Raw genomic sequence first — 15844 nt, forward strand, 5'->3', positions numbered from 1 at the left:
ATCACGGAATATTTCAATGACGCCCTGACAGAAATACTTCAGACAATCCAGGGCAGTTGTCTCACCGATGTGGAGGTACCCGTCCCACATGTTTGCCGCCCCTCCGTAGGCCAACTGTCTAATTGCCGCAGTGCACTTTTGTATAGGTGTGTGGTCGGGTCTGCCAACCGCATCGTACCTGAACCGAAAACACAAATATCGACGCTCCAAAGCATCAATGATACGCATAAACACTGCCCTACACATCCTAAAACGCCGCCTGAAAAGAGGCGCCCCAAACCGCGGCTCCTCTGCAAAGTAGTCTTCATATAGCCGCTGATGTGCAGCTACGTGATCCCGATCAATCACTGCTCGTCGGTGGACAACAGGTGGAGGTCGAGGTACCGCCGGCTGCAAGGGCATTTGTATCAACCGGTTTATCTTGCGGGACGTATAGGCCTCCAACTCTTCGTTCATTTGTCATCCGTACTCCTCGGCATCACCACCACTACCACCACTACTACCATCCGCGTTACTCATTTCGCGTTGTTGCTCTTGTACAGAAATTAAGATGGAGAGAAAACTCGTTAAAACAAGTGGTGCGAATGAAAATGATGTGCAAATCGCGTATATATAGTGTTTCGAAAAATAAATTGAGCTCGCCGATCGGGAGCCTGCAATGGCGGCCAGCCGACCGGTGAGCGGATCGGCCAGCGCCCGAAAATCGGCGTCGGGTCACCAATTTTTTCGCCGAAATGGCGCTCGCCGGTTCCAATGGTTCGGCGAGCGGACCGGCCAGCGCCGGGAATCGGCTAGCCTGTCCGCTCGCCGCCATTGAAGATGCTCTCATGAAATCAGCAAGAAAAAAAATAATTTAAAAAAAGAACAAAATGCATATCCCAAAATCAAAGAAAAATCGATTTACAGATAGGAGAGATTCAATCGCTGCCATCGTCGTCGCCGCCGAAGATCGAGACTATGTTGTAGAGCAGGAAGAGGATGAGGATAAGTACGAACGCGACTCCGAGCGGCGATCCGGTGTCGAAGGATCCAAGCCTAATTCCACCATTTCACGTTGGCGCGGTGGATGGAATTAGGCTCGCCGGTGGAGAAAATGGCGGAGACGAAGGATCCGGTGTCGAAGGAGAGGAATTGAATGGTGAGGAGGAGGACGATGGGCAGGAGTAGCAGCCCTACGGGGCTCAGCATCTCCGCGATGAATTCCGTCACCGCCTCGCCTTGGTCGCCGAGCAACGTCGGCACCACCATCACCAGCACCACCACCACCACCAGGATGGCGGCGTGAGGAGGTCCGACGCCGGGGCGGCGCCGACAAGGGGCTGACGGCTCCGGCGGATTTGACGGCGACGACGAATGGGAAGGGAGAAGTTGCTGCCCTTTGTTTTCAATTGAGTTTGTTATCATTTGTTTTCAACTGAAATTATCATTATGACATTTCATAATTAATTAATCCAAAAATAAATTTTATGTGGCAAATTCTGTACCACTCATTTAATAAAAATGAGCGGCTGATAATGCATCTCAATTTTCAATTAGGTTAAAAAATCTCAATTGATTAGAGCCTTATAACTGTATAAATAATGCATTGCAATATTGTAATATCCATTGCATGACATTTCATGGAGTAATAACATTTCCATCTTCTAATTATGTTGAGATATGTTATTTCATGTCAGAATATAATGTAATAAAACTTCTATATAAACAAATATTTTTCATCAATCCAGTTATAATGCATTAAACGTTTATTGTGTTTCCATATCTGGCAGTATTAATAATTTAGGTACATTTATTCGATAATATTATGAAAACCCACGCTATCAATCAAACATACATTTGATTAAAATCTCGCTCCACCAAATTCAATTAATCTCACACTTATGTTTGACAATAATGCCCCTACAATGCATATCTATATATAGTACTATCGAAACACGTAAAATCCAATTTAGTCATTTCAAATCTTAATTCAACAGATACGATAATTTTTTTATATCTTATATGTCTATATATATGAAACTTAGATTTATTTTTGTGAAAAAAGAATAGTAACAAACACATAGTAAAATCAAAATATACATATAATAAGTGAACAAGAAATGGACGGAGAAATATAAATTTTTTGTTGCATTCAACTATCAAAGAAATATAGTTCATGAAAATATGGAGCTCTGCCAAATTGCCAATATTCTATTATTGAGGAAAGCTCGTAGTTACATTTGTAGACCGGAGTCATTAGTCAATTTACGATTATACTAATTATTAGTCACAGCCTTAGTTACAACTCGATTAACAATAATCAATAGTTAAGATAATTAATTAATAAAGATGGCGGTTAGCGTTAGGCATGCTAACTTATTCGTTGCAATGTTTGAAAAGGAAAGAGCAAAATCTCCCGAATAATTATGATCCACATGCTAAAAAAATCAAACACTCCAATTAATTACAAAAGTAAAATCTTGAGATAGCGCAAACACAACACAACATACCTATGAATTTTAATGCTCATAATTGCAAAGTTATTTTTTGTTATCAATTTTGGTACACAATTCTATGATGACACGTGGCAGAATATTATGTGCAAATCTCTCGAAATGCTACGCACTCTTTTTGAAGAAAACCTACTTGTATCGAAGCAGTATCTGTAAAATCCAATTCGGCAATTCGACGCCATACAATTCCTTCGTGAAACACGACAGCTCCTTCTCTCTCTCTCTCTCTCTCTCTCTCTCTAAGCTTCCTTCTTCCCTCGTTTTTGTTTTTGTTTGTATTTTTATGATCACAATTCAACTTAAAATTCCTTGATTAACACACGCCGTTGTCAATTTTGGTACGTATCGGAAGAATTGAATTCCTTCACTCGCACAGAATCATATGCCGCCGCCACATGTTGGCGCCACGTCGTTGTCGTGATTCTCTTGATCACCGAAGCGATTTTGATGTCTGATAGAGATCGGGCGGAGGGTGATGAGGGCGGAGGAATCAACGGCGGCGATGAAGAGGATAGAGAGTGGAAGTGCAAGAGGTGTGGGAGTAAGGGGAAAAGGCCGGCCTTCTTTCGGTTGAGGAAGAGCAGGAAACTGCTTCAGCAGAAGCGGAAGCAGAGTGGCGTTTATGTGAATTCACGGAGTTGGGGCAGAAGCGGTGGGTGGTGTTGCTTGTGCCTGCGGCAGCCCAAGACTCTCGATTCTTCCGGTGAGTCGCCGTCCAGTGATCCTAATAGTTCCGAGTTTAGTTTTGATGAGTTGAGAGCTCTTATTGAGAAAAATGATTTTTATTCCGAAGACTGCAATCCGCATTTCGATGCCTGATCTTATTGGAAACCCCCAATTGTCTAAATTGCTTCTTTTAGCTTAGCTGTGTGCGATATTGTCTTGATCATTGCCGCCCTGTTTTTGCTATCAATTATTTCTTCACTCTATTTCTGATCGATTGTGTACATTGTTGGTGTGATGTCTTTGGCTTAATTCTACTCTCTTTATGGTTTGGTCATGTTCAGTTACATTGAGTTTAAAGAAGCAAAAGACACTGGGAATGATGCTGTTGAGTTCTTTAATCAAATTTCGAAGGGATTGTTTCAAGGATTAGCTCTATCGTTATTCTATGAATTCATTGAATTATGCACGGTTAACGCATTGTGGTGTTCACGTTCACCCCTGAGAATTAGTTTAGATAGATAAAAGTTTCTAGGCTAATCCATTGTATACTAAGATGGGATGGAACTCTGCGATTTGCCAAGGCCTTTGATAATTTCTACTATCGTTCAAGTTAAAATACTGTTAAGTATCTTATTAATTATGTAAAGTAAATGGCCCATTTATACATTATGTATAGTGCATAAGAAGCGTGCAATCTTTTGTCTTTCATTGCCTCTGTCTGGCCTTGGCAATCCCCACTGAAACTGAAGAATGGTATGGCTATGACATATTTTGTGGTCCTCTTAAATCATGTATGAGCATTTTCTCTGTTCCATATGACCATAGTAAGCTTATGGAAGACTACTTCCAAAGTTTTTTATGATTTGTAAGTCAGGTGCACACGATTTGGACGTGATAGAAGGCTACAACCAGGTTCGGAACTATTACGTATTGGTAAATCAGCTTAGTTTTCCTTTAACGCTGTAGTGATTTATGGTTTTTCAATGGAATAATGGTGTATAGGTAGCATTAAAATGAGAGACTCAAACTTGGTGTATGTCATAGTTAAGAAGGTGAAGTGGGGCTGTAACAAGAAGAATAATTAGTAACAGAATTTTTGTTTTATCTTTTAGCTATTTTTCCTTAGACTAATGTGGTTTACTATGGTTATCTCCTTGTGCCATCTTGTTTAGCCAGCTGCTTTGAACTTTTGCCTATTGGGTGGAATGCTTGGTTTGCTTATATAGAATTATAGTTGGTGAAGGAATACTCTGCATCTGATGTGATAAAATTATAAATCTGCTGCTGTGACTGCCAAGGGAAATAGATTCTCAAAATGTGGATTTCTATAGTTTATCCGTGTTTTTTGTTGCTTTAGAATATGCAAAAAGAAACAATCTTAAGCCTTGTTTACATTTAGATCTTTTAATATGGTGGATTGGTGATATATTGGATAGAAGGTGGGGCATGATAAAATTGATAAACACTGTACACAAATTTGGATGATATGAATAAACCGTATCCCACACATATGTTGCTTTAAATTACTCAAATCCAAAACAATCAAGGGGTTGTCCACCCATTTAAATTGATAAAAGTAAGCATTGGACACAGTTGGTTAGTTTTTAGTAATTCACACTTATCCACCAAAATAAACCAGACCTTAGAAGATACAATACGAATGATAAAAAATGCCCAAGGATTACATGCTAGGTCTGTAATCATATGAAAATTTTATTATCTGGTTTGGATATTGTGCCTGTATCAATTGCTGGGATTGGCTTTAAAATCCAGGGATAACTTGTCTTTGTGTAATTGTGCATTTTTGTAAATGTTGTGTATCTTACACTTTGAGGGAAAGCAAAAGGGGGAATGAAAGAAGGGAAAAACTCATGAATTCTTGTTATAGCCACTAAATTATACCACAGCTATTTATCAGGGGCAGTTTTCTGACAGATTATGCCTATGGGGCTAATTTATTTAAGTGTTGGTATTGGTTCACAGTGCTTTCTTTAGCTCAGTTGACAATATTATAGAGGCACCTTTTTCCTTTTTCCTTTTAGGTTTTAAGGTTTTTTTTTGGTTTCAGTGAGAACTACATGAACTTTCCCCTTTTTTCCTAGTACTCCCTATTTGTTTTACTTTGAAATGTAGTAGTAACAAAAGAATTAGATTATTTTAAAATGCAAATTTTGATCGTGGCGTCTCTCGTCTTCCCTTGCACTTTCATTTCTCGCTGCAGTGTCTCCTACAAGCCATATTGTATTTGTTATCACCCCACCTGGATCCGTCATTACTATCAGGAACCTGAAGTTCCATAGTAGTATGTCAGGTACGAAGGCGTTGCGCCAAGATTTACTGATGTTAGACGCAAATCATGGTATTTGATAACTTGTGTGTGTGGTGAATGATGATCGAATTTGATTTGAATCGCCTTCTGTTTGATGGCAAAACTTAGGTTACTGTAAAGATTTTAAGATACCGAAAGGTGAAGTTCAGTTTTCTATGGCAGCCTATTTTGCATTTGATGCAGTTATATTACATGGGATACAATTTCAAACTTCTATGGTTTACTACCATTTAACACATGCGTAGAATGAGCAACCTCGGCTGTGGCTGAAGCACCTACATTATGTTGTCAGTGGAGGAGTGAGAGAGAAATAATTGCATCAACTCCACATTTTTCATTTACATTTAAGTATCAAAATTATTTAATAGTTAAAGATATACTCCTACTAGTTCTTATCACAATTTCTGTAGAATTTTAAGATTTTTTTTTGTTTAAAATGGACGAAGTACGTGTGACGCACACATTATTTATTACTATTAAACAATAAAGATGAGATTAATGTTAACAACATTAATATACGAATGTAAAAAAATACTACATTCCTATTGTACAATGATAATAGTCGTAATCAATACCTATGGAAGAATAATGGGTCAATCCAATTTAAAGAGAAAATAGTATCCAGTGCAAAAGATAGTATTATGGTACGCGAGAACATGATGCATTTTTACTTTGGGTGATTTGTATGTGAATTTCTAAATTTTTGTTAATTTCTGATTTTGGTATATATTTTGAAAATCTCTATAAATTAGCGAATTATTAACTTTTTTATGATCATACAACAAAATCATTAATTTATTTTGATTTTGCAACCATCAAAGTTTTGGCACTGATGTAGTTTGATGACTCATTTATGTGGCACTATCGAATGTCAATAAAAACGACATCGCAAGCAGTGAAACATTCGTTGCCATAGTATACTGCGTTAAATAATTTTATTTTGTCCAATTAAGGTTTATATTATAAAAGAATGAATTGGAAAAGAGAAAAAAAATGAGAAGCAATATGGAAGTGAGTACAACAAATGAAATTATTTAATGTAGTATCGTACAACATCGTTTCGCTGTTTATAATGTGATGTCGTCTTGAACGATGCTTGACAATGCTACATAAGTAACTCATCATATATGTCAGCGTCAAAATCTTGATTAATTAGTTGCAAAATCAAAATAAATCAACAGTTTGATGTAGTATACATGGACGGATCCAATATGTAATGAGAAGAGGCAAATGCCCCACCTCAAATTCTGATACGATCATATCTATCATATCTCTTAGGATCTTCTAATTATTTAGTTTTCCCTTATTCACCATATCTTTCCTATATTTGTTTAGATATTTGTTTCTTGTTCATTAAGTTAGAGTAGTAGTATTCTAGTATTATAAATAGAAGAGCTTGTTATCATTCTAATCATTCAATGAATATATTATTTTCCACAAACTTGTCTTGAGTAACGAGAATATCATATTTCGTTTCCAAATTGTTGTTCATCGGAGAACGTCCGAAAATCAGCAATTCGTGAGCTTTCCTTCGAGCACGTCGAAGGTTCGATCACCTTATCTCTCCGAGAAGTTAGCCATCCGGCCTCGTTACGGAGAACGTCTGTAACAACTGGTGCTTTCATCCCGTACTCATGACGTCAACATACCATGGCCCATCTACGTCGGAACGGCCGACGAGGGAAGCGACGCCGGCACTGCATATAGGCCCGCCGCGTCGTCCCGACCAATCGGGGAAGGCTTCGGTCGACCCAATCACATTAGGGTTTGATAAATTAAATGCACGCCTCGACAGTATGGATCGACGGGTGGACAAATTGGAGTCGCGTATGAACGCGAACAACCGACGATTGGGGAAGCTTCGACCTCCACAACGGCCTGATCCGGAACCACCTTACGGTCTTCCTGATCGTGGCGGCGCTGATTGGGACAAGCAGCATCGACGTTACACCCAGCCTACGTACCGGCGGCCACAACACCACCAGTCGGATAGGTTCCCACCGCCGCCTCCGTATCAGCAGGCTAGACGCCGGCCGTACCACCTCCACCAAACTCGTTATCAAGTGCCTGAACAATATCAACCCTTCGACTATGGACCGCCACCCACGTACTGGGGGTTCCCGCTTCATCAATTTCTACAGCTGCAGAACCAACCTTCTCGCCACCCACCCTGTTGGGACCCGCCGAGCGCTCGGGTGCCAATATGTAACCTGGATTATGAAGAGAGCACATCCGTATATTACCCTGATTATGATTGTGACTCTGATGGATATGATGAGGAGTGATGTCCACCGAGACCCATCTAGAAACTCACAACTAACTGTCAGTGTTGTCCCGCCACCACCACCACAACGCTCGTCATCTTGCTTGAGCATGACAAGCCACTGTCGTTCAGCAGCGTCACTGCCCGTGCTCGCTGTAGCTGCTGTCCCATCTTTGAATCTGCCCCCAACAGTCCCGTCTTGTAGCCCCGACGACGACAGCGGAGAGGAGAGCAGATTGATAGATGTACTACCTCCACCAGCTATGATCTCTCCGCCGTGCAGCCCCTATATCAGTGGAGAGGAAGAAACATTGTTAGATGGCGACGAGGAGGTTGATTCCATGGAGGAAGTGAAGAAAGTCGTCGCATCTCTCGACGCTGCTCGAATGACATCTACCGATGTTGTTGAGAATTGTTTTAGTGAAAATGGTGGTGCTTATCTATGTGCATTAGTTGGAAATAAAGTTGCACCGTCCTTTCCAATACTTTTGAAGGAGATTGCCTTTATCTATGGGGATTTGCATGTTATGGATGCTACACGTCTGAATCCTCGATCAACATCGCTCGACACCGATGCGAGGTTGATCCCTCCGCGCAATGACACGTCATGTTTGGGCATTCTTGGAAGCGTGGACAAGCTTTTCGTTTTGGCATGGAATTTTGCCGACAACATTGGGTCTCCTTTGTTGATTTTTGACAAAGGTGAAGAAGGGGGACGTTCAGCTGTTCGATATGGGTTTGATCCAAGAGGAGACGCCTCGCCAAAGCGTTTGCTTTCAACTCTCGTCGTTGCTTTATGGTTTCCACCTTGAGGACAAGGTGGATTTCAACCGTGGGGGAGTTGATACGATCATATCTATCATATCTCTTAGGATCTTCTAATTATTTAGTTTTCCCTTATTCACCATATCTTTCCCATATTTGTTTAGATATTTGTTTCTTGTTCATTAAGTTAGAGTAGTAGTATTCTAGTATTATAAATAGGAGAGCTTGTTATCATTCTAATCATTCAATGAATATATTATTTTCCACAAACTTGTCTTGAGTAACGAGAATATCATATTTCATTTCCAAATTGTTGTTCATCGGAGAACGTCCGAAAATCAGCAATTCGTGAGCTTTCCTTCGAGCACGTCGAAGGTTCGATCACCTTATCTCTCCGAGAAGTTAGCCATCCGGCCTCGTTACGGAGAACGTCCGTAACAAATTCCCACATACATGTAAATATATACAACAAATTATTTTAATATATTTGTTAAGCACTAATTGCCCCCTTATATAATACGAAAATATAATTGCCTCACCTAAAAAGATAAAAGTCAGAGTCCTAGTAATATATAAGATGGAAATTTGTATGTGTATATTTTTGCCCCTAGTCCTAGTATATATAAGATGGAAATTTGTATGTGTATATTTTTGCCCTCTTAACTATAATATCCTGGATCCGTTCCTGTATACAAGCAAATCTTAAAACTGATATGTAAAAGAATAATTTAACAAAACTTTAGTAAATTTACAAGTAAATACCCCTTATATTTTTTTATTATACTAGTACTACTATCTTTTTAGGAGGCAAAGTACTGTATTCTATTTGTTTCCACTAATAAATACTTTTGATGGGAAAAGGCAATATAATTTTATAACCAAGTCCCTGGGTTTAGGATAATGTTTCGATATCGATGTGGCAGATTCATATTCCATCTTCATCTAATGAAACAGTACTAATCAACTTTGTCTTCTTACTTCCACACGAGTTTTTTGCTTGAGCTATAGCCATCATTGGCTGTATTATTGCTAGCAAAACACAAAAAGGTCAAAGACAAAATGACAGCCAAAAGAGCTCTACAACAACTGTTGACTCTACTTAATTGGGATTTCATTTATTTCTGAATGAATGAATTGCATGCTAATTCCCTTATTATATAGAAGTAGGAGATGTATTTACAATAGAAGAAAATAAAAAAAAAATAATACTCCTAAAATAGCTGATCCTACAAATCTTCATAATCTTCATTATGATCTCTTCATGTCTTCTAGATTATTCTGCAGTATATTCAACACTCCCCCTCAAGTTAAGTGACGGGATTCCCGATACTTAACTTGCTAAGAACATTCAGAAAACTTTTGGTGCCCACTGCTTTTATTAGGATGTCTGTAAATTGGTCTTCAGATTTCACGAACGGGAATGCCACAATTCCAGCTTCGATATTTTCTTTAATAAAATGTCGATCAACTTCCACGTGTTTGGTTCTTTCGTGTTGAACTGGATTTTCTGAAATACTGATCGTTGCTTTATTGTGGCAAAAGAGTTGACAAGTCTTCTGTGACACCAATCCCAGTTCCTTCATTAGTCTTCTCAACCATAAGACTTCAGTTAATCCACTTTTAATTCCTCTGAATTCTGCTTCTGCACTAGATAATGCTCTACCTTTTGTTTCTTACTCTTCCAAGTGACTAAATTTCCACCGACAAAGGTGAAATATCCGGCCGTGGATCATCTATCAATCGGATTTCATGCCCAGTCCGCATCTGTGTAGCCATGAATTTCCAAGTGGTTGTTTTTCCTAAACATAATTCCTAAAGTGAAATATCCGGCCGTGGATCATCTATCTCACGATTCTCACTGCTGCCTCAAGATGGTCAACTTGTGGTCGGTGCATGAATTGACTTACCACACTCACAGCATATGCTATATCTGGTCGGGTATGTGACAAGTAGATCAACTTCCCAACTAGACGTTGATATCTTCCGCGATCCGCCAACGGTGCTCCTTCGGTTATCTGAAGGCCATGATATTGAGATATGTAGGTTTCTGCAGGCTTGCAGTCTATCATCCCTGCCTCTGCCAGTGGATCCAAGATGTACTTCTTCTGGTTAATGAAGATGCCTTGTGGTGATCTTAACACTTCGACTCCCAGAAAATACTTCAGGTTTCTCAAGTCTTTCATCTCGAATTCTGAAGCCAAATTTACTTTCAACCTCTCTATCTCCTCCAAATCGTCTCGAGTGATGATCATATCATCCACATAAATTATTAAGAACGTAATTTTTTCTCCATTCCTCTTAGTAAACAATGTATGATCAACACAACTCTGACAGTAGTCATATTTCTTCATTGCCTCAGTGAACCTTCCGAACCAAGCTTTTGGAGACTGCTTGAGTCCATAGAGGGTTTTCTTTAGCTTGCATACTTCTCCATTGTCGAATTCTCCTGAAAAACCTGGGGGAACCTCCATATACACTTTTTTTCTGTAACTCACCATGAAGAAAGACATTGGTCACATCAAGTTGGTGTAGCGGCCAATCCTTGTTTGCTGCGATGGACAACAGGACTCGCACGGTGTTCATCTTTGCTATTGGGGAGAATGTTTCAGAGTAATCTACTCCATAGAGTATACCCTTTTTGCAACGAGATGAGCTTTATACCTTTCAATGCTTCCATCCGGTCTTCGTTTGATTGTGAACACCCACCTACATCCCATTGGTCTCTTTCCAGGAAGTTGGCCTTTTTCCCATGTGTTGTTTCGAGCCAATGCCTTCATTTCAAGTTTCATTGCTTCCCTCCAGTGCTTACTCTTCCAAGCTTGCTCCACTGTCCGTGGGATTTCCTCTTCCTCGTAAAGTGCCTCCTCGAAGGCTCGAGACCGGGTGTTGTTCTTCTCAGGGGAGTATCGTTTGGTTGGGATCCCACAATTACTCCGCGGTGGCAGGATATATCTACCGGTGTCCCCATCTATAGCATTTGATTCTGTATCACCGGGTCAGATGTAACAGAATTATCTCCATAGTTAGTAATATTTACCTCGGATATCGTGGGAGCGTCAGACGTTGCACTTGGTTCCACGGGTGAATATGTAGGTGAGGCCCGCTCGGCGACAATATCCACAGATTCTGGTGGAACCGCAGTGGGAGTATGATTGTTTGGCATAGGAAAGGACATAGGTAACCAACTTAACGGGTCAACAGAGTCTTCTGGTTTCTCTCCCTGACTGGTAAGTTGGGTATCGTAGAAGAATTCAGATTCCAAAAAATCACAGTTCATAGTTGTATAAACCTGGCGATTGTTCGGATCATAACACCTATATCATTGTTGATTTAGCCCATACCCAAGAAAAACACATTTAATTGCACATGGGGATAATTTAGAACGCTCATGCTTAGGAATATGGACAAACACAGAACTTCCAAAAATACGAGGAAAGAGGGAAAGGGTTGCAGGTACTTTGGTAAGTGTGGATAATTCAAAGATTGGGGATTTAAGGTCTAGGATCCGGGTAGGAAGATGATTCAACAAATTAACAGATGTGGCTACAGCTTCTGGCCAGAAATACTTGGGGACTTTCGATTCAAGAAGAAGCGCCCTAGTCATTTCTAAGACAACTCTGTTTTTTCACTCGGCAACACCATTTTGTTCGGGGGTATAAGCACAAGATGTTTAATGTATAAGACCTTTTTCAACAAAAAATTGTTTCATGTGGGTATTAACATATTCCCCCCATTGTCAGATCTGAGAATCCTGATTTTTGACTGAAACTGGGTTTGAATCATGGTGTAAAATTCAGTGAATTTGGAGAAAACATCAGATTTATTTTTTTTAGAAAATATACCCATGTCATCCGTGTGCAATCATCAATGAATAAAACAAAACACCTAATTTCGTTACCCCCAACAACAGGAGAAGGACCCCAAACATCAGAATGAATTAAAAAAAACGGAGTTAACTCTAGTATTACTGGGTTTAAAGGAATGTCTGTGGCTTTTTGCCAAAACACAAGTCTCGCAACTAATAGAATGATGTTTAGCAAAATGAGGAAATAAAATTTGCAGATAACTGAATGATGGATGTCCCAACCGCCTATGCCACAACCATGTCTCCCGTTCTGTAGTTCCGTAGGCCAGCATTGCCCTGCCAGTTTGAGCCACCTCGTCCACATAGTATAGCTCGTGGCGTTAAGTGCCACACCCAATAATCGCTCCCGTCCGGATATCCTGTAGACAATAAAACTTGGAATGCATCAGAAGCGTACAATTGAGTTCCCGGGTAACATGACTGATAGACATCAATTTTTGGATGAGAGATGGCACATAGAGACAATTTGACACCTTTAGAGTGGGAGATATTTGGACAGTACCAGCACCCCCTACCCTAGATATTTCCCCACTTGCTGTCTCTACTTGGGTTCGTCTAGACTTATGTAAATTCGCAATATCATTTTTATAATATGTCATTGTATCAGTCGCCCCACAATAAAAAATCCACTCTTTATCTTTTTTCCGACTAACATCACTCACAACTTGACATGACACCGCAATATCAGATTCAGAGTCATTTTCTAACACAGAAAAACGATTACTATAAGCAATATCATCGAGTAATTTTTTTCTGGGCTTATTTTGCAAATAATCAGGGCTGGAACTACATTTAGTCAATTATGGGGGGCCATTTTCTAAATATGTGCAAGTCTGGGGGGTGACAGACAAAACAAGGGGTGAATTTAGCAAATTTTGTAAAAAGACGGGTTTGGGACAAAATGCCCAAACCCTTTACCTTCGTGAGATCCACCATTCACAAGCGATACTCTAGCCGTCGTCTCCTCTGCACCTGAGGTCGTCATTAGAAATAGGTCACTCACCCCTTAAAAGACCTTATAAGGGGGATGATTATCCACACTTATATAGAGAAGCTAGGATCATCACCAAGTCGATGTGTGACAAACTTTAATAGTTTTAACACGCCCCCTCACGTGTGGGCCGGAATGACACATCGGACTTCCATCACGTGGGTATGCAAGAGAAGAGATAAAGAGATAAAATCCATCATCGACTTGGGTCCGCTCTAATACCATAAAAGATAAGGAACAATACAGTGTGAAAGAAAGCAAGCAACTCCATAGCTGAAAGAGGGCGGCTGCGTATTCAATTGAGATCCAATCATACAATGCTATGGAATATATATATATATATATATATACAAAAGAGGAAAGATCATTTCTCAACCCTAAAAGCATCTACTAACTAACTTTGGCAATGTATCATTTTTCACCAATCACAACCTCTTTCCAGCTGCGTTTATTTTCACCCAATTGATCTAGATGTGCTGGCACTTTCTTTCCATCATGTACACGTGCCATCTCTTCATTTGCTAAGCTGAATGACTCGATGGTCCCGAGCTCACCTTTATTCTTCGTAGTTGCTTTTCCAACTTCATTGGATGGAGCAAAGTGCTTTTCACTAATACCTTCAACACGGCCCTCAATCTAAGTGCAGATTGTGAGATTACTCCAAGTTTACCTTGCAATCGCATGTAGGATTGGTGACTAAGAGGCTTAGTTAAGATATCGGCGATTTGATCGATTGATGGCACATGTCGTAGCTCCAATTCCTTATTTAGAACTTTATCACGAACAAAATGGATGTCAAGCTCTATGTGTTTTGTTCTTGCATGTAAAACAGGGTTTTATGCAAGAGCAATGGCACTGAGATTGTCAGCCCACACCACTGAGCTTCTCTCTCTCTTGATCTTCAGCTCACTAAGTATAGAATGCATCCAAGTAATTTCTGATGCTGCATGGGCTAAGCTTCTATACTCGGCTTCAGTACTAAATCTTGCAACCACGTTTTGTTTCTTGGCACTCCAGGATATGAGATTGCTTCCATAATAAGTGCAATAACCACTTGTAGATCTTCTATCATCCACATCTTAGGCCCAATCTGAATCACAGAAAGAAGTAATACTTCCATTTGACTTCTTGATGTGGATACCATAATTTAATGTTCCAGAAAAGTACCTCAAAATCCTCTTAACAACTGCTCTCCAATGTGTGTCCAAAGGCTCGGAAACAAAATGACTCACTTTATTTACAGCAAAACTAATGTTCGGTCCGGTGATTGCTGCATATTGCAGAGCCCCTACAATACTCCTATACAGCTTAGCATCCAATAGAGGGTCTCCAATATTCTTGCTAAGTTCACAGGTAGAGATCATAGGTGTTGGGCAGCCCTTGGCATCTGTCATGTTAGCCTTTTTCAAAAGATCTTTAATGTATGTAGATTGGCAGAGATGAAGGCCACTATCTATCCTGAGAATTTCAACTCCGAAACAAATTGACCTCTCCAAGATCTTTTAAGGAAAAGTGTGAATTTAGTTGAGAGATCACAATTTTAATGGATGAAGAAACCGTCCATGTGATGAGCATATCGTCAACATAAATGAGGAGATATATGATATCAAATCCTTGATACCTAATGAATAAGGAGACATCAACCTTGGATTGAGAAAAACCAAGCGAAATCAGAACTGAGTGGATGGTGAGGAACCAAGCTCTTGAGGCCTGTTTTAGTCCATAGATGGCCTTGTTTAGTTTGCAAACCAAGTGAGGGCCGCCTTGTTCAAACCCAAGAGGTTGTTTCATATAGATTTCCTCTTCCAGGTTGCCATTAAGAAAGGCATTATTGATATCAATGTGAGTCACACTCCAACCAAAGGAAGCATCAATAGAGAGAATGAGCCGAATGGTAGAAGGTTTAACAACTAGACTGATTGTTTCGTTAAAGTCAAAACCAAACTGTTGTGTAAAGACTTGAGCAACCAATCGGGCCTTGTGTCTAGCAATACAACCATCAAGAAGCCTTTTAATCTTAAAAACCCAAGTACAACCAATTAGGTTCTTCCCGGGATGTAAGGTGGTCAGAATCCATGTTTTATTTCTAATGAGAGCCAAATATTCATTAAGCGTAGCTGCCTTCCATATAGGAATCAAGAGAGCAATTAGAGCAGATTTGGGTAAAAGATCAGAGGAAAGAGTGAGATTGAAAATTTTAGGCTTGAAGACCCTTGCTTTGGCTCTGGTGGTCATATGATGTGTAGGAAGAGGAGCATGATGAGCCTGGTTGGTGGAAGAACCACTAAGTATAGGAGAGGACTCGGGGACATGGGAAGAAATTGTATCAGGTGAAATGACTGAATGAGGAGAGGCCGAAGAAAGATCATTTGCAGGAGTAGTAGGAGATTGGGGAATTTGGGCATTTGGGGAAAGAGAAGTAGAAGAAGAGACAGGAGAAATGGGAGCCTAAGAGGTGGGATTGAGAGAATTA

The 15844-nt window shown here is 40.0% G+C and overlaps 1 long non-coding RNA gene across 1 annotated transcript; it reads left to right on the forward strand.

Annotated features, from left to right (window-relative positions):
* The first annotated feature begins 2519 nt into the window (after positions 1-2519).
* Positions 2520-4283, forward strand: LOC121743063. Its single transcript, XR_006038203.1, has 2 exons — positions 2520-4070; positions 4161-4283. It is a non-coding gene; the product is annotated as an uncharacterized LOC121743063 (long non-coding RNA).
* Positions 4284-15844: the final 11561 nt, after the last annotated feature.

This window comes from Salvia splendens, chromosome 8, assembly GCF_004379255.2.
Source record: "Salvia splendens isolate huo1 chromosome 8, SspV2, whole genome shotgun sequence".
In the NCBI taxonomy this organism is placed as follows: Eukaryota; Viridiplantae; Streptophyta; class Magnoliopsida; order Lamiales; family Lamiaceae; genus Salvia; species Salvia splendens.